At 36.3% G+C, this 19,505-nt stretch overlaps 1 protein-coding gene and 1 long non-coding RNA gene across 2 annotated transcripts in view; one reads left to right on the top strand and one right to left on the bottom strand.

Moving 5' to 3' along the window:
* LOC118355079 (uncharacterized) overlaps positions 1-19,505 on the bottom strand; it is a 27,470-nt gene continuing 7,965 nt past the window's right edge. Inside the window, exons 2-3 of the long non-coding RNA XR_004816787.2 lie at positions 4,951-5,013; positions 1-453 (exon numbers count right to left, since the gene is read on the bottom strand). This is a non-coding gene — a long non-coding RNA (uncharacterized LOC118355079). The remainder of the gene's footprint in view (positions 454-4,950; positions 5,014-19,505) is intronic.
* Positions 18,061-19,505, top strand: part of GBP1 (guanylate binding protein 1) — a 17,910-nt gene continuing 16,465 nt past the window's right edge. Inside the window, 2 exon segments of the mRNA XM_035718137.2 lie at positions 18,061-18,352; positions 19,236-19,348. The gene's annotated coding sequence lies outside the window, so the exon portion shown is untranslated.

Consider the following 19,505-nt stretch of genomic DNA (forward strand, 5'->3'; position numbering starts at 1 on the left):
CAGCAGGTGAATAGATAAACAAATTGTGATATATCCAGTCGATGGAATGATATTCAGTGCTAAAAAGAGGTGAGCTATCAGGACACGAAAACACATGAATGGGGCTGAGTACATTCTGCTAAATGAAAAGAAGCCTGTTTGAAAGGCTTTTTTTTTTTTTTTTTTTAAATAAAATTTATTGTCTTCTTCTGCAGTAAGAGGCCCTCCTGGGCCCTCGGACGCCCTCTCCCACCCTGTGACTACTTGTACGCGTTGGCCTTGTGCTTTGGCAGAAAGACGAAGTTGGGTGGCACAGGTCCCAGCAGCATCTCACTGATCTGGATCCAGTCGGCTGCCTTCTGGCTGGCCATGAGCGTCTCCAGGTAGTCTCGGCCCAGGTAGTAGGGCGACCGCTCGTTGATCCTCTGCGGGAGCCTCTCCAGGAGGCCCACTGTCATCTATCTATAAGATATTCTGAAAAGGCAAAACAATGAAAATACCAGTGGTTCTTAGGGGCTCAGAGAGAGAGAGAAAGAGAGAGAGAGATGAATAGGTGGAATACAGAGAGATGAAACTATTCTGTATGATACTATAATGGTCATTATATATTGGTCAAAACCTATAGAATGTACAATGCAAAGAGTGAACTCTAATAGGAATTTAGCTAATCTATAAACCACTGACTCATGATTTATTTTTTTAAAGATTTATTTATTTATTTACGATAGACATAGAGAGAGAGAGAGAGGCAGAGACACAGGAGGAGGGAGAAGCAGGCTCCATGCCGGGAGCCCGACGCTGGACTCGATCCCGGGACTGCAGGACCGCACCCTGAGCCAAAGGCAGGCGCTAAGCCGCTGAGCCACCCAGGGATCCCCCGACTCATGATTTATAACAAATGTACATGCCAATGTAAGATGTAAATAATTGGGGAAATTTGGGAGGTGAAGAGGGTTTAAGGGATATATGGAAACTTTACTTTCTGCTTATTTTTCTGTAAACCTAAAACTTAAAAAAAAAAGGTAGACTTTACTATTAATTTAAAAAATGTGTAGGGCATCAAATAATGTAATTTCAGTTCCATCAAACTGACATTTATTACATTCTGTTACTTTAGGAAGGCATTTTTAAAGTTTTATTTTAATTCCAGTTAGTTAACAGATGGTGTTATATTAGTTTCAGGTGTACAGTAGAGTGATTTGTCACTTCCATACTTCACCCAGTGCTCATCACAACAAGTGCACTCCTCAATCCCCATAACCTATTTAACCCATCCCAATAAGTCTTATTACAGAAGAGTATGGTGGTAAGAGAAGAAAAACCCTAAAGACCACAAAAAAACTGCTAAAACTAACACATGAATTCAATAAGTCACAGGACATAAAATCAACATATAGAAATCTCTTGCATTTCTGTACACCAATAATGAAGCAGCAGAAAGAGAAATTAAGAAATTGATCCCATTTACAATTGCACCAAAAACAGTAAGATATCTAGGAATAAACCTAATCAAGGAGTTGATAGATCTGTACTCTGAAAACTATAAACATTGATGAAAGAAATTAAAGATACCACAATGAAATGGAAAGACATTCCATGTTTATAGATTAGAAGAACAGATACTGTTAAAATGTCCATACTACCCTAAGCAATCTACACATTTAATGCAATCTCCATCAAAATAACAACAGCATTTCTCACAGAACTAGAACAAACAATCCTAATTTGTATGAGACTACAGAAGACCCCAAATAGCCAAAACAATCTTGAAAGAAAAAAAGAAAAAGCTGGAAACCTCATAACTCCAGATTTCAGGTTATTTTACAAAGCTATAGTAATCAAAACAATATGGTACTGGCACCAAAATAGACGCACAGATCAGTGGGACAGAGTAGAGTCCAGAAATAAACCCACTACTATATGGTCAATTAATCTTTGACAAAGGAGGCAAGAATATGTAATGGGAAAAAGATAGTCTTTTTCAACAAATGGTGTTGGAAAATTGGACAACTACATGCAAAAGAATGAAACTGTATTGCTTTCTTATGCCATACACAAAAATAAACTCAAAATGTGTTAAAGGCCTAAATGTGAGACGCAAAACCATAAAAATCCTAGAAGAGAGCACAGGCAGTAATTTCTCAGACATTGACTATAACAACATTTTTTTAGATGTGTCTCTTGAGGCAAGGGAAACAAGCACAAAAATAAACTATTGGGACTTATCAAAATAAGAAGCCTCTGCACAGCAAAGGAAACAACCAAAAAAAGAGACAACCTATTGAATGCGAGAAGATATTTGCAAATGACATATCTGATAAAGGGTTAGTATCCAAAATACATAAAGAGATATAACTCAACACAGCCAAAGAATAAATAATCCAATTTAAAAATGGGCAGAAGCCATGAACAGATATTTCTCAAAAAAAAAAAAATACAGATGACCAACAGACAATGAAAAGATGCTCAACATCACTTATCATCAGAAAAAATGCAAATCTAAACCACAAAGAAATATCACTTCACAGCTTTCAAAATGGCTAAAATACAAAACTCAAGAAACAAGTGTTTGTAAGGAGGTGGGGAAAGAGGAACCCTCTTTCACTGTTTGTTGGTGAGAACACAAACTGGTGCAGCCACTGTGGGAGATAGTATAGGTTCCTCAAAAAATTAAAAATAGAACTGTTCTAAGATCCAGTAATTTTACTACAGGCCATTTGTCCAAAGAATACGAAAACACTAACTCAAAAGGACATATGCACCCCTATGTTTGCTGCAGCATTATTTGCAATAGCCAAACTATGTAAGTATCCACCAATAGATGAATGGATAAGGAAGTGGTATATACATAGAATGGAATATTATTCAGCCATAAAAAGAATAAAATCCTGCCATTTGCAACAATGTGGATGGAGCTAGAGAGTATAATGCTAAGGAAAATAGCCAGTCAAAGCAAGACAAATACCATATAAATTGGAGAACTGAATTCCTCATTTAAAAGATTATTCAACTCATGATTGGAAAATGTTTGCAGAGACTAGCTTTGGTGCTTTGCACTACAAACTGTGTTTTATATCCACTATAAACATATACTGGTGCTGAAGACCTTAAGATGTGATCCCATATGTGGCCTCTATCCCTACACCATTACATCATGATTCATGATCAGCAGTAGGAAAACTCCCAACAAGCCATTATTACTGCACCATGACAGGTAGCTATTTATGAAAGTAATTGCAAGCCAAAATACATACATATCCCGCTAGACCCAAATTAAATGTATCTTAACCTCAGCCGTTCTTAGCAAATACCCAAAAATTCCATAGCAAATTTCACGTCATGTGACACAAGGAAAAATGGAACTAAGAGGAGCTGACGTGGAAAGAGGTGGCACTATACATGATTGCAGGTCACATAACATTTTTAAACAGATAATTAACAGCTTTATTGGAATATAAATCACATACATACAATTCACAAATTCAAAAGGTACAACCCAATGGTTTTTAATATATGCACAGAGTTGTTGCAACCATCGCTACAATCAATTATGGAAATTTCCATCACTCCTAAAAGATACCCAGTATCCATTAACAGTATTTCTGCTCAATAACCTAAGTAACCAACTAACTTTTTAGTCTCTATGGATTTGCCTGCTGAGGATATTTCATATTAATAGAATTTAATGGGTCTTTTGTGACTGGCTTCATTTTGTCAAGAGTATATACTTAGAAGCAGAATTGAGAAACTGTGAAACTGTTTTCCAAATTGGCTGTACCATTTTACATCTCGACCAGCAGTGTAGGAGGGTTCTGATTTCTCCAGAGGCTTGCCAACACTTTTTGTTACCTGTCATCTTGTTTACCCACCTTTGTGGGTATGAAATGGTACCCTATTGTGATTTTGATTTACATTTTGTTACCTGTCATCTTGTTTACCCACCTTTGTGGGTATGAAATGGTACCCTATTGTGATTTTGATTTACATTTCCCTCTTAAGTAATGATTTTGAGCATATTTTCATGTGTACTAGTATTTATATATCTTCTTTAGAAAAATGTCTATTCTTTATATATTCTAGATGAAAGTATTGAAGGAGATTTGGAAGATACAAGTAAAGACAATGCAGTTATTCTCGGGCAGTTGTGGCTTCATACACAGTGGTAGTCAGATGTGATGTTTCAGCAGACTTGTCCAGGATCACTTTGAACAAATGGCACAGGAACTCAGACTTCCCCACAACAACAGTTTTTCTACCCTCACCAATGCTTTAGATTATAGTGGTTAGTATTTATATCTCCATTCTCTCCTGGCTCTCCTCTTTCCAGACTTTCATACCCCTACACCCTTTTGTCATTAAGTTGTCATTATTTGTCCTGAGTAGTCACATACTTCCTGCATAAAACAGATTCTCTCTATAATGCTTGGTGGTGGCTCTGTTTTCCTGGCTGAATCACCCAACATTGTATAAGGATAAAATTCCAATAGCAGATAATTTAAACATGTAAAATGCTCACTTCCCTGTGCCTCTGCACTGTTCACACTGTATAAACATTGGACAAAAATGGGTAAGTCATTTGATTAGGATATAACATCTATAAAGCCATGGGACTAACAATATTTAAGGCATTTTTATTTAACATTGAAATAATGCTCCACAGTAAGATCATTGTATATATTCTAATCCTAATTCGATATTTTACAAGAGGGCATGAAAATGAAGAGAGAAATTAAGTAAAGTACTAATAATAACATAAAGTATTAAGCATTATTATAAATTTTGTATCCTGAAAACCCAAAGGGTCATATATCTATCAAGTTGAGAAAAATGTCTTTGTTATTTAATTGTTAAATAAAAGAGGTACTAATTTTTAAATGTTAATATTGACCATAATGACATTATATGACTTTTATACACATCATCTCAATTAATTCTCAGTTGTAAAACTAATGAGTAGCTGAATAGGCTTACCTACTTGGTAAGTTGGCACCTTCCTCAAGTTTTTCTTTCTCCACATTTCCTAATTTGACAGAGCTGGAAATGAAGTACATTAGATGACCTTATTACTCCTCATTTTGGCTTCCAGATCATTCCTCCTCTTTCATTAACCCTTCATTTCCTCCCCACCACCAAAAGAACACAAACAACAAACAAGAAAAACAAAACATATTTAGTGTCATTGGACTATGCTAATTACTCCTTATTCCAGGCATCCTGATCTCCCAATCCTTTCCTTCACTAAGGATGTTAGCACCAGCTGTTCTCTTTCCACTAATACTCCCATTGCAAGTTTTGGGGCCTTAAAGATCCATTACACAAGCATCTAATGCCCTGATCTTTCAGTTCCTGCACCTCCTCATATTTGAGTCTTTTCTGCCATTTTATGTTATCCACATTTTCTTACCAGAAATTACTACTTCTCCATTATCTCAGTTTTGAGTACCCCATGCAATCAGCTCCTCTCAAGACCTTCTCTATGTTGCTTCATCAAACAATCAATTTTCTGGCTTCTTTTCTATTATATACTATATGTTGCTTTATTTCACAGTCTTATTCAGTTTTCTTTCTAGACTCACTCTACTTTTTTTAAAAGTAGGCTCCACACCCACGGGGAGCCAAATGTGGGGCTTGAACTCACAACCCTGAGATCAAAACCTGAGCTGACATAAAAAAATATCAATAGCTTAACTGACTGAGCCACCCATGTGCCCCTAGAATTTGCTCTGCTGTCTTAATCTCCAAATATTGTGGCTCTTCTGTTTGAAATCTTTCTTTTCTTGTGCTCCATTGCCATGGCTGAGGTAAATATATAAAAGTGATCCCCAAGGGGAGCCTGGTTGGCTCAGCCAGTTAAGACTCCAACTTTTTTTTTAAGATTTTATTTATTTATTCATGAGAGAGAGGCAGAGACACAGGCAGAGGGAGAAGCAGGCTCCATGCAAGGAGCCTGATGTGGGACTTGATCCTGGGTCTCCAAGATCACAGCCGGGGCTGAAGATGGCACTAAACCGCTGAGCCACCAAGGCTGCCCAAGACTCCAACTCTTGATGGAGTTGATGTCAGCTCAGGTCTTGATCTCAGGGTTGTGAGTTCATGCCCCACATTGGGCTCCACCCTGGGTGTGGAGCCTGCTTTAAAAAAAATAATAAAATCCCTGAATTTGTATTTCCAGCTCTAACTTTACTTATGTGTTTCAAACTTATAAATTCAGTTCATTGTCTGACATCCCCATATCTCATCCTGTAATTATTACAAGCTTAACATATCCAAACTAAAACTTCTGATTGTCTCCTGTGGTCCTAAATGTAATCCTTCCACAATCTTCTCAATCTTGGTGAATAATGACCACTTTAATCTATCTTTGATTCCTATTTTTTTAACTATTTTATTTATCCATTCATGAGAGACACACACAGAGAGAGAGGCACAGAGACACAGGCAGAGGGAGAAGCAGGCTTCACGCAGGGAGCTCGATGTGGGACTCGATCCCCGGTCTCCAGGATCACACCCTGAGCTGAAGGCGGCGCTAAACTGTTGATTCCTATTTTTTTTTCTCAGGCCTCAAATTTAGTCCAACAGCAAAACCTGTGAACTCTAAATTTGACAAACATCTAGAGTCAGACAAAATCACTCTTTCTAATCCATGTCCATATCATCATTCACATAGAATTCTATACTAAGTTCTTAACTTGCCAACTATGTTCAGTCTTAACCTTTCTAGACCTAATTTAGTCCTAGGGTTTTTTGTTTTTTAAAAATTAATCAAAATTTCATATACATAAAGAATAATAACCAGATTATAATATTATGGAGATTTTCAAAAAGTAGCATGTCTTTGTTCTATTATGTAAGTCAAGGAATAGGATTTTACAAATATGCCCAGAAGTTTAGTCATAGCACCCTCTAGATTTCCACTCCGTCCCTTTTCCACAAAGAAACTGTGGAAAGCAATTTCTGATACTGGCTTTCAACGATCCCTGCCTCCTATTATTCACACTCTTGTCAATTGCCTCTGCCTTGAGTGTGAGCTGAGCCTAGTGAATTGCTTCTAGTGAATAGAATATCGTAAACATGAGATGTAATTTCTATGACTAAGTAACAAAAGATTGCTTTCCACCTTGATAGCTACTTTCTCTCTCTTATTGCCTCTCTCTCTCTCCTCCATTCTCTTTTCTCTCTCTCTTTCCTCCCATCCTTCTCATTCCCTTTCTTGGCTTGCTCACATGGTTGAAGCCAGTTACCATGGTAGAGAGACCCACATGATAATGAATTAAGGATGGCCTTCAGACAACAACCTTCAAGGAATTGAGATCTTCAGTTTAACAAACCATAATGAAATGAACCCTGACAACAACCACATCAGTGATTTTGGGAAGTAATTTGAGGAAGTGATTCTTTCCCAATTGTGCCTTGAGTTGACTACTATCCCCAGTTAGCACTGTGAATACAGCCTATAGGAGACATGAAGCAGAGGACCCAGCTAAACCATAGCCAGATTATTGTGACCTACAGAAGCTTTGAGATTATAAATATTGTTATTGTAAGCTGCTAAATTTGGGGAAAATTTGTTATGCAGTAACAGATAACTAACACAGAAACTTTTATACAACTTCTAGCACCATAGATGGCTATTGTCTGGTTTTTGTCTTTACATAAATTGAATTATGTAAATGATTCATCACATGTTGGCCTCTTTTGTTCAACATTATATTTTTTAAAAATCATCCAAATTATTGGATTCAGTAATAATATTTCTGCATATAACAAGGTGAAATTCTTTGCTCATAGGGTATCTGTTTGCTTATTTTATGATAGGTAATATCAGTTTTTCAATGTGATTGTCCAAATTTATACAGTCATAAATGATGTGTAAAATTCCCAGTTCTCTACATTCTTATCATCAGTTAGTAATGCTAGACTTGTAAATTTTAGTCATTACAGTAAGTGTATGATTTTAATCGTGGGTTTAATTTTTATTAATTAGTGATAATTAGGAAGTTTGAGTGCATTTTCATGTTTGTTAGTTTTTGCATACCTTCCTATTCAGTGTTCTTGCGTATGTGCCTAATGGGTTGTCTGTCCCTTTTTTTTTTCTTCTTGATTTGGAGATTACTTTATATAACCTATATTCCATATTTTTTCTGTTAGTATTAATTTGCTTTTTAATTCTCTTAGTGATGTCTGAATGAACATGAGTTTTTAATAGTAACATAGTTACATTTATCAATTATTTGTTTACAAGTTATTGATTTATTTTTCTGTTTGCCTGACCTGGAGGACATGAAAATAATCTCTTTGATTTTCTTATAAACATTTTATTGTTTTGTCTTCCACAATGGGATTTATAATCACCTAGAATCAATTTTGTAATGTCAGAGGGTAAGAATCAAGTTTTTTTTCCCCATGAGTATGTAATATTAACCTAGCAGCATTTTTTGAGAAGACTGTCTTTTTGCTATAGTTGTCATGAATCAGTTTTCCTTACATATGTGAACTAGGAATTGTATGAAATATATAAATATACAGAGAAATAACACTCAAAAAATAGTTCTTCCAATTCATCAGCATATGTCCCACAGTGTGTTAGCCCTTTTAAGTCTTTCAGTAATATTTTATATATTGCAGCATATTCTTTATACATTTTGTTAAATTTATTCCTGAAATTTAAAATAATTTTTGCAACATAAACATATATATTAAAATGTATATAATATAAATTATGTATAAAGATAAATTATTAAAATAATAAAATTAAAAGAAGACAACATTGTACAATGAAAGCTATAAAACTGAACTGAAAAAATTAAAGACACAAATAAATGAAAAGACATCCCATGTTCATGAATTACAAGACAATATTGTTAAAATGTCTGTTCTATGCTACATGACCTACAGATTCAGTGCAATTCCTATCAAAATCCCAATGACATTTTTTTGCAGAAACATAAGAAGCATTAATATGGACTTTAAAGGAACTGGAATATGGACTTTCAAGGAACTGGAATAGCCCCAACAGTCTTGGAATTAAAAAAAAAAGAATAAAGTTGGAGGCCACACATTTCCTTATTTCAAAATGTATTATAAAGCTACAGTAATTAAAGCAGTCAGGTACTGGCATAAAGATAGACATAAAGACAGCTCAGAAATAAACCCTCACATATGTGGTCAAATGACCTTTATTTATTTTTTTTTCAAATGACCTTTAAACAAGCTTATCAAGACCACCCAATGGGGAAAGGACAGTCTCTTCAGCCAATGATATTGGAAAAACTGAACATCCATATCCAAAAGAATAAATTTGGATCCTTAAAACAGGTATAAAAATTAACTCAAAATGCATTAAAGAACTAATATAAAATATAAAACTTTTTAATTTTTTTATTTTGTTTATTTATTTGAGAGAAGGAGAAAAAGGAGGAGCAGAAGGAAAGGGAAAAGCAAACTCCCTGCTAACCAGGCAGCCAGACATGGAGGTAGATCCCAGGACCCTGAGATCAAGACCTGAGCTGAAGACACCTCTATAAAACTTTTAGAAGAGAGCATAGAGGAAAACTTAATGACATTGGATTTGGCAATGATTTCTTGGATATGATACTAAATCACAGGAACAAAAGCAAAAGCAGAAAAAAACAGGACTACATCAAACTTTAAAACTTCTGTGCATTAAAGGAAACAACCTATTGAAAAAGCAATGCAAAAGAATAAGAGAAAATATTTGAAAATCATATATCTGATAGGGGACAAATGTCTAGAATATACAGGGAGCTTCTACAACTCACAAACACAAGGAAGAAACTCAGTTTAAAAAATGTTCAAAAGGGATCCCTGGGTGGCGCAGCGGTTTAGCGCCTGCCTTTGGCCCAGGGCGCGATCCTGGAGACCCGGGATCGAATCCCACATCGGGCTCCCGGTGCATGGAGCCTGCTTCTCCCTCTGCCTATGTCTCTGCCTCTCTCTCTCTCTCTGTGTGACTACCATAAATAAAAAAAAAAAAAAAAAAAAAAAAAATGTTCAAAAAAGTTGAACAGACATTTCATTAAAGAAGATGCAAATAGTCAACTAGCATATGATAAAATGCTTAATACTACTAATCGCTAGAGAAATGCAATCAAAAATATAATGAGAGATTATCTCATGCATATTGGAATTCCCACTATCAAAAAATTAGAAAAGAACAAGTATTTATGAGAATATGGAGAAATTGGAACTCTTGTATAATGTGGATAGAAATAGAAAATGAGGGCACCTGGGTGGTTCAGTTGGTTAAACATCCAACTCTTGATGTTAGCTTACGTTGTGATCTCAAGGTTGTCAGATTGAGCACCAAATCAGGCTCCATGCTGAGCATGGAGTCTGCTTACGATTCTCTCTCTTTCTCCCCCTCTCTCTGCCCCTCCCCCTTCTACATGCACTCTCTCTCTCTCTCTCTTACTCTCTAAAAAAAGAAAAGAAAGAAAGAAAAACAGTGCACTTGCTACGGAAAACTTTAAGATGGATCCTCAAAAAATTAAAAATAGAATTAACCATATGGTTCAGAAATTTTCTAATGAGTATGCATATAAAAGAACTAAAAGCAAGATCTTGAAGAGATATTTGCATACCCACATTTATTGCAACACTATTCACAATAGTCAAGAGGTAGAAGCAACCCATATGTCCATATGGACAGATGAATGGACAAAGAAAATGTTGTCTATCTATACAATGGAATATTATTCAGTCTTAAAATGGAAATCTGTCACATGCTACAACAAGGACTAACCAGGAAAGCATTAAATGAAATAATCAATTACAAAAGACAAATACTTTATAATTTCACTTATATGAGATATCTATGGTAGTCAAACTCATAGACACAAAGTAGAAATGGTGGTTGCCAAGGGCTGGAGTGAGAGTAGAATGGAATTTACATATACTCTCTCTATGTCTACACACACACACACACTGAAAGTTGTTTTTCTAACCTGCTGGTCTTGTCTCCTGTTGTATATGAGACTCAGTGACCCCAACTAAATAAATGAACTCCTGTTATTGAGTACTCTAAAATGTTCTGTGTGGAGCTCTCCATGTGAAAAGAGCTTAATGTAAACACATTCTAAACCTATAATTCTGGATAACATTTGAAACCATTAAATGAACATATATATTATATATATATATATACATATATATTTTAATGTAATAATACTAACATACAAATTAATTTGATCTGTCTTTTATTTATTTAGAAATTTTTATTTTATTTATTTTTTTGATTTTTTTTATTGGAGTTCGATTTGCCAACATATAGTATAACACCCAGTGCTCATCCCATCAAGTACCCCCCTCAGTGCCCATCACCCAGTCACCCCATACCCCCACCCACTACCCCTTGTTCATTTCCCAGAGTTAGGAGTCTCTCATATTCCATCACCCTCTCTGATATTTACCATTTGCTTCAATGTGGATAGAACTGGAGGGTATTATGCTGAGTGAAGTAAGTCAATCGGAGGACAAACATTATATGGTCTCATTCATACGGGGAATATAAAAAAGGGTGAAACGGATTACAGGGGAAAGGAGAGAAAATGAGTCGGAAATATGAATGTATGTGTCCTTTAGAATACGTAGAGGCTGCAGCTCCAAGTACACTGGAAAATGAGGAAATAAAGCTTCTTCACACTCAATGTTTAAAAGAAAAAGTCCCTAGAAAAATTTTCAAGACTGGCATATAAACCACATGCACAAAAACTGCACACAACTACACAGGAAGGAGCTTTTTCTTAACATCTAGCCTATTTCTGAGAAACTAAGAGCTTGCTTCTGCTTTCAATTTCAACTGAACCTGTGTTCAGTAAAAATACCTTCAATTGTCCTTAACTGAGACAAGAAATCCCTAATTGAAAGCCAGAGACTTTTATTTGATTAAAGGAATACTCAGACTGTCGTAGAGGGTGAGGATAAAGGGAGAGATATACAGCCCTAGAGTGTTCCAAGCCACTTTTGCAAATGCAGGGCCATGGATGAACTTAATTTTACCTTCCTCTTTTAATATGCTGACTCATCACTTGAGGAAATCTCAATTGTCAGGATCTTGCGGCCTGGTGAACTGCTTTTTAAAAAACATCTTTAAAGGTCAGTTAGTTAACATACAGTGTTTCAGGTGTACAAATAAAAACTTTTTAAAAAAATTCCAGACAAATAAAAACAGAGTTTTTTGCTAGCAGACCCATATCACAGGAAATAGTAAAAGAAATTCTTCGGACTGAAAGTGAGACCAGATAATAATATGAATGCACCTGAAAAGAGAGCACTATTAAATTATGTAATTATAAGACAACATAAATAAATATTTTTCTTAACTGATTTTTATAAATAAATAAACTTTAAGCTGTATTTACTGGTCTGTAAAATGTAAATAACAATACCTACATCATAAGCATGTGCTGAAGAATAAATGAAATTTAATTACAACCTATCTGGTGAGGGCACCTGGGTGGCTCAGTGGTTGAACATCTGCCTTTGGCTCAGGTAGTGATCCCAGGGTCCTGGGATCTAGTACCACATCAGGCTCCCAGAGGGAGCCTGCTTCTCCTTCTGCCTGTGTCTCTGCTTCTCTCTGCATGTCTCTCATGAATAAATACATAAAATCTTTTAAAAAATACAAAAACAAAAACCTATCTGGGGAAACAGCAGGTACCAAGGCTCCAGGGAAAGGTCATGTGCAGCACTTGTGAGAGGCCAAGAGAGGGAAGTTATTGGGGAGAAAGCCCAATCCTATAACCCCTGTAATCTCTTGTGAGGACATGGTTTTTATACATATGAAAGCAAGATGCTATCAGCCTGAGGTGACTTCAGGCCTTCCCTGAACTGTCCACTACAGCCAAAGCTGGGATCAGAGGTGAAACTGAGAAGATTCGAGTCAGTGCACCAGGAGCATCTAAAATGATTTACCCCTTACACCATTCTTACTGTGCCTTACATTAAATGCAATCCATCATCATGTCTTCAAGTTGGTGACTAGCTACAATTCTATAAAGGACTTAATACACATGACTTTGTACACACCACAAACTTTAAGTCCTGCAACTTGTCATAGACCATAATTGACATTCATCATGTCCCTCTGCCACCACTCATTCTAGATTTCCCTTGTTATAACCAAAAGGAGGCATCCTGCTTTGGCTATTAAACAAAGTTGAACTGTGTGCCTAAAATATTCCTTCTACTAAACAAGACTAACCCAAAGAGAAAGTATACCTGGAAAGATACTTTAGGGTTTAATAACTTCAGGTACTAGAAGATCAGTTTATCCTCTGATGAAAAAAAGGTAATGATGGGATGCCTGGGTGGTTTAGCGGTTGAGGGTCTGCCTTCAGCCCAGGGTGTGATCCCGGGATCGAGTCCCACATCGGGCTCCCTGCATGGAGCCTGCTTTTCCCTCTGCCTGTGTCTCTGCCTTTCTCTGTGTGTCTCTTATAAATAAATAAAATATACAAAAAAGGAAAAAAGGTAATGAGCTCCTGTGGAGATAGCACATTCTACTTACTTATTAATGTTTATAAAGTGTGCATGCAGCCCTTTGTCTTTACTTTTTATATGGCTGCATTGTTATATGACATACTCATATTATCACCCACAAATACTGTTCAGTGGCAAGTTAAAATCACCAAAATATATTTTATTTTGTTGAATAGTCATAGATAAGCTATTGCAGTTGGGGGAAAAACCCACAAATTTCTCACGGTTTTCTGCAATAACTTAAACACACAACATCGCCAGTTTAGCTATTAAACAAAGACAAAATCGGTCTTTGTCAAAATCATGGAAAATCTACAATAATGGAGTAGCATTTGGACTCTACTTAACACTTAACTTTATGTTGTTTTCCTTTTATTTTGACTAATTCATCATAATCTATTTGGGATACAGATACTACATTTGTTGTGTTTTTAAATTTTTTTTAGTATTTTTCCAAGTAGTCATGCAAAAGGAGATTAAGTCCAGCAAATAGTTTGAAGATTCCCACGACATTTGTAGGAAGTCACTTTTCCTCATGATGTCCAGTAGAGAAAACCTCATTCAAAAATGGAAAAATTGCAACAATTCATTCAAAATAATAGTGAAGTTTCTTCAAGACATTAGTAAATACTTTCATATTTGATTTACATTGAATTCAAGTAAATCCAAAGCTTTTTATGCTCCGTGGAGTCTTCATCAAATTTGAGGGTTCTTTTTTTACTCAGTTTGGAAACAACATGTCATAAGTAATGTCCTGATGAAAATTATTCACTAACTGAACAACATATACAAACTTTTAGTTCTAGAATAGACTAGTTAGGATCTCATAGTAGTTTGAACAATTTTTAAAATTTGAATATTATTCATAAGCTCAGGGACAAATACAGGCCTAAGTAGTCCCAACAGAATGACTCTAATCCCTCACTTTAAAAGCTTAAAGAATGGCACCAAAGGATGCCACAGTCTTGATTCAAACTTCCATCATTTCACAATAAAAAAGATAGATATGTGGATAAGAGACATCAGCTACTCATTTCTTACAGCTTCACTTCTATTTTACATTTGCAATGATTGGTCTGAAATGTCTGTTCAGACATTCAATGGTCCCTTCCAAGGGGGATGGGAAACAGGATTCCAGCTTCTTACAACAGTAACTACCAAAAAAAGTACATGCCTAAAGAGATAGTAAGGTTCTGGAGGATCATTTTTTTAGGAAATACACATTGGATTATTTAGAAGTAAAGAGGCATTACATTTATAACTAACTCTCAAAGAGTTCAGGGAGAGAAGGAAAATACATATGGTAGAATAACCTTTGGGAAGTTGGGTAACTTTCTTCTTTCTTTTGCCAGGTTTGTGAGGAATTTTATCAGTAATTCAATCTATTGTCTACTTTAGTCTATTCAGATGAGTTATTTCTTCTTGAGATGGTTTAAGTAGTTTGTGTCTTTCTAAGTACTGGTCCATCTTTCTTTTCATTTCTTTCTAAGATTATTTGTTTATTTATTTGAGAGACAGCATGTGTGAACAGCGAGAGGAGCAGAGGGAGAGGGACAAGAAGACACTCCCCTGAGCGGGGAACCTGATGTGGGGCTCAATCTCACAACCCTGAGACCATGACCTGAGCCAAGATCAAGAGTCAGCCACTTAACCCACCGAGCCACCCAGGTGCCACAGCACTGATACATTTTTTTAATCTAACTTGTTGGCATACAGTTGTTCATAGTATCGTCTTACCTTTCTTTTTATTTCTGAAAGTAAATAGTAATATTCTGTATTTCATTCCTGATTTTAGTAATTTGAGTCTTCCATCCTTTTTTCTAGGCCAGTTTGACTTTATTACATTCATTTACCAAAAAATCATTATTATTTTCTCCATTCTGTTGCTTTGGATTTAGTTTGTTCTTCTTTTACAGTTACTTACGTTGAAAATATACTGATTTGAGATGTATTATTTTCTTAATGACTGCTCCAGGGCTAACCACATATAAACATAGATATAAATAGGGAGAGATATAGATCTTCCTGAAGCCTGAATTTATGCTAACTTAGCCCAATAGAATTGTTACTCCTATACTCCTACTTCCTCCTCCTACTATTTTATATATATTACATATTACACCTACGTATATTACAAGCCCAACCATACATTTCTGTAATTATTAATTTATATAATTTTGTGTCTCTTAAAAAAAAGCTGAGGGAGAAAGTATAAATGTATAGGACTTGTCATATTAACTTTCTTACTTACAATCTCCAGTTCTCTTTATTCATTCCTACGGATTCAAGTCAATGTCTGGTGTTTTGTCTTTATTTCAATAAGCTCTGCACCCATCTAGCTCCTTTGCTCTATTAATATGTTAAATTTATATATGCTATAGACTCTACAATTATACACATATTTTATACAATTGCTTTTTAACTCAGTTAAGAAAAGAGAGATAATATGCATTTATTTTGTCTTTTATAATTACATATTCCCTGACTGATGTTGTTAGTTTTTCCACCTAGGGTCACTTGCTTCTTGCCTGAAAACCTTCTGTTTGTATTTCTCATAATGTCAATCTGCTAGCAATAAGTTTTCTTCAAGTTTTTAGGCTTGAACTTTTCCTCACACTCTGTTTTAAATAAAGTCAGTCCCTTTGGGGAGAGCCTCAAACTACTCTGTGTTTATGGACTGCCTCTCTCCTTGGACAAAAGTCTCTGTGCCCTTTACTGGCCAGGGATGGTGGCCCCTGGTGTTCTTCACTTTCCACTCCCAACATGGAAACTCCACCCTATAAGTGAGCCAGAGTGAGGGTGATCAAGCCAAGTGTTCTCAGCCTGCCATGTCTGGGCTAAAGCCTCCACTCTAAAAGCAGGGTTGGGTGGAGATTGGGAGCCCCCCAGCTTTTGTTACACTAACCAGGAATTTAGTCTCTGCAACTCAGTGTTGGAGGGGATGAGAAATATTGGTGACCTGCCCTTACCAGTGAGATACTTTATATCTGCTTGGAAGGTGAGGGAAAAACAAGTCACATCTTGTTCGCCATACCCACCAGGAGTGGAACTTTTGTCAAACTGAACTGGGAATGGGGAAGTAGTATGTTCTGGGTCAGGTGCCATAGATTCTCAGCTTTTCTCATCAGAGTTGTAGGAGATCTTCCTGAATAAATGTTTCATTGTTTGATGTATGACTTTAGAACAACTTACAGACATTTTATTTAGTTTTAGTTTTTTTAAGAGAGAGATAGCGAGAGCACGCATGCACAAGTCGGAGAAGAGAATCTCAAGCAGGCTCCATGCTGAGCATGGAGCTGGATCTCACAACTACAAGGTGATGACTTGAGCCAAAACCAAGAAAGAGTTGGACACTTAACTGACAGAGCCACCCAGGTATCCCACAGATATTTTAAATAGTTCAAATTATTTGACAGAAGAATGATGTGTCTGAAAAAATATGAGTTAAATGATTTTAAAATAGCTTTAATAATGATGAAGATAAATGTTAAAAAAAAAAAAAAAGAATGGGAAGAGTTGAAAAACTTATTTTATAAAGTGTAAGAAAGAGCAGCCCAGGTGGCGCAGAGGTTTAGCGCTGCCTGCAGCTCAGGGCGTGATCCTGGAGACCTGAGATCGAGTCCCACATCAGGCTCCCTGCATGGAGCCTGCTTCTCCCTCTGCCTGTGTCTCTGCCTCTCTCTCTCTAGCTGTGTTTCTATGAATAAATAAATAAAATCTTTAAAAAAATAAATAAATAAAGTGTAAGAAAATATATCTGTATTGCAAATACATGTGATATTTAATTTTAAACATGTGTAATGAAATTAGCAAACAAATGCTTTATATAGGCATTTTACTATTTTTTTCCACACTTCAATAAGTTTGTATATCCAAATTGGCAAAAGTGTAGTGTTTCTTTCATAGTTGGGGCCATTTTATATTTAGTCACATAATAGCTATTGAACTTCTGCTCTCTGCCAAACCTGATTGTAGGTGCTGTGAATATATGAGTTACCTGCTTTTATGAACTTCAATTTCAGGTAATCATAAGGGGAAAAAAATCAAGGTGACATGATGGGAGACTGGCAAAGGGCTCCCAGAATACGAGTAGAATAGGAGGGGACCAATCTTGCCAAGATCAAGGATAAGAAAGTTTCAGATAAAAAAAAAAAAAAGAAAGAAGAAAGAAAGAAAGAAAGAAAGAAAGAAAGAAAGAAAGAAGAAAGAAAGAAAGAAAGAAAGAAAGAAAGAAAGAAAGAGAAAGAAAGAAAGAAAGAAAGAAAGAAAGAAAGAAAGAAAGAAAGAAAGAAAGAAAGAAAGAAAGAAAGAAAAAGAAAGAAAGCGGGACACCTGGGTGGCTCAGCAGTTGAGCATCTGCCTTTGGCTTGGGGCATAATCCCAGAGTCCCGGGGTTGGGTCCCACATCTGACTTCCTGTAGGGAGCCTGCTTCTCCTGCTTCTCCCTCTGCCTGTGTCTCAGCCTCCCTCTCTCTCTCTCTCATGAATAAATAAATAAAATCTTTTAAATTAAAAAAAAAAAAAAAAGGAAGTTTCAGATCTGCAAAACTACCACACCCAGACCAGTAAGGCAGGAAGAAACTAAGTGTGTACCAGCAACGGAAAGACTTAGGGAAGTCATACTTTTCAAAACAAATTGAAGCGCTACTTACTCAGAGACATTTGAAAAGATAATGCAAAAAGGGACAAGTAAAGAAAGGGTTCAATTCTATTTGTTAATTTTCTCACTCTGGCTTCCAGAGGTAGAGAAATATCTGGGATCAGCAGAGAACCTGGAAAATCTCTCCCTTTTGCCTCATTTCCCTATTCCTTTGTTTCAGAAACAATGTGGAGGAGGAGGAGGAAGAAGAGGAGGAAAAAGCAGAGTTTAAAGGTAAAAAGACTTTAAATTTGATTCTCACCCCCATGACTTGCTTAGTGAATATGGACAGGCATATTACGATCCCTCAAGTCTCCTTGTTTTCACTGTAAGATGAAGACAGTGTCACTTATTTTGCATGATTGCAAACAGGAAGAGTAACACACAAAAAAACAATAATGAGATAAAGCTCCTACTTCTATTGCTATTCATCAGGAAACCTTGAAAGGCAGTAGAGTGAAGAAGTTTAGTAAGAGGGCTTGGGGTCAAGGATGATTCAGTTCAGATTACTTATAGTCCTGTGATTTGGGTTAAGACATTCAACCCTTCTGCACATCAGTTTCTATAAAACCATGGGGAAATGTTTAGCATGCGATATAAGTTATGAAACCCATGTAAAGCACTCAGCATAGAGTCTGGAGCATGTGTGCAATAGATGGAGCCTCTTCCTAACTGTGCACTGGGGATTAGTGCCGGGTGCTGGGTGTTTGTGTGTGAGGCATGACATTTTCCTCACTTACTGTATGTATAAATGAGAAGCCAGGTCCCCTGTAAGTGTGTTCATTACTTAAAGAAATTAGACCTAAAAATTAACACAATTGCTTCCTCATTCTGAGTTCCTCAAACTGAACCCCAACTCTGAGATCCATTTCATTATATTTAAATATCTGACAGAGATTTTTAAAAATCAGCAAATGTTCTCTAAAATATCTTCCAAAGAAATGTGAAAGTTCTGACTGAGAAATTGTGTTAAGCCCACATACCTTCTCATTGGCTTAACTTCCAGGAATTCCTTTTATGGTCATTGAGTTTATTGCTTTGTGTTCAGTGCTTTCATTTTCATGTTACTATAAAGTCTGTTATGGCCATTGCTTTACTTCTATTTTTGTCTTTAAAGGACATCTGGAAATTCCAATGACACTGAATAGGTGAAATAAAAGATCCACAATCCAGTGAGAGACAGAGAAGTAACAGAAACCCCTCCACCTAACTGAGGAGAGAAAAAAAGAGGTAAGAACTCCACTTTCTCATTAAAGCAGCCTTCTTTTCATCTTGAAAGGAACTTTTCTCTGGGAAACAGAGCTCATGATAAGGTTGGATGGGGGATGCGAAGGGGAATTTATAATTTTCTTAAGACGTGACCAGCATCAGGACAGGCTGCAGGTGA

This window comes from Canis lupus, chromosome 6, assembly GCF_003254725.2.
Source record: "Canis lupus dingo isolate Sandy chromosome 6, ASM325472v2, whole genome shotgun sequence".
NCBI lineage: Eukaryota > Metazoa > Chordata > Mammalia > Carnivora > Canidae > Canis > Canis lupus.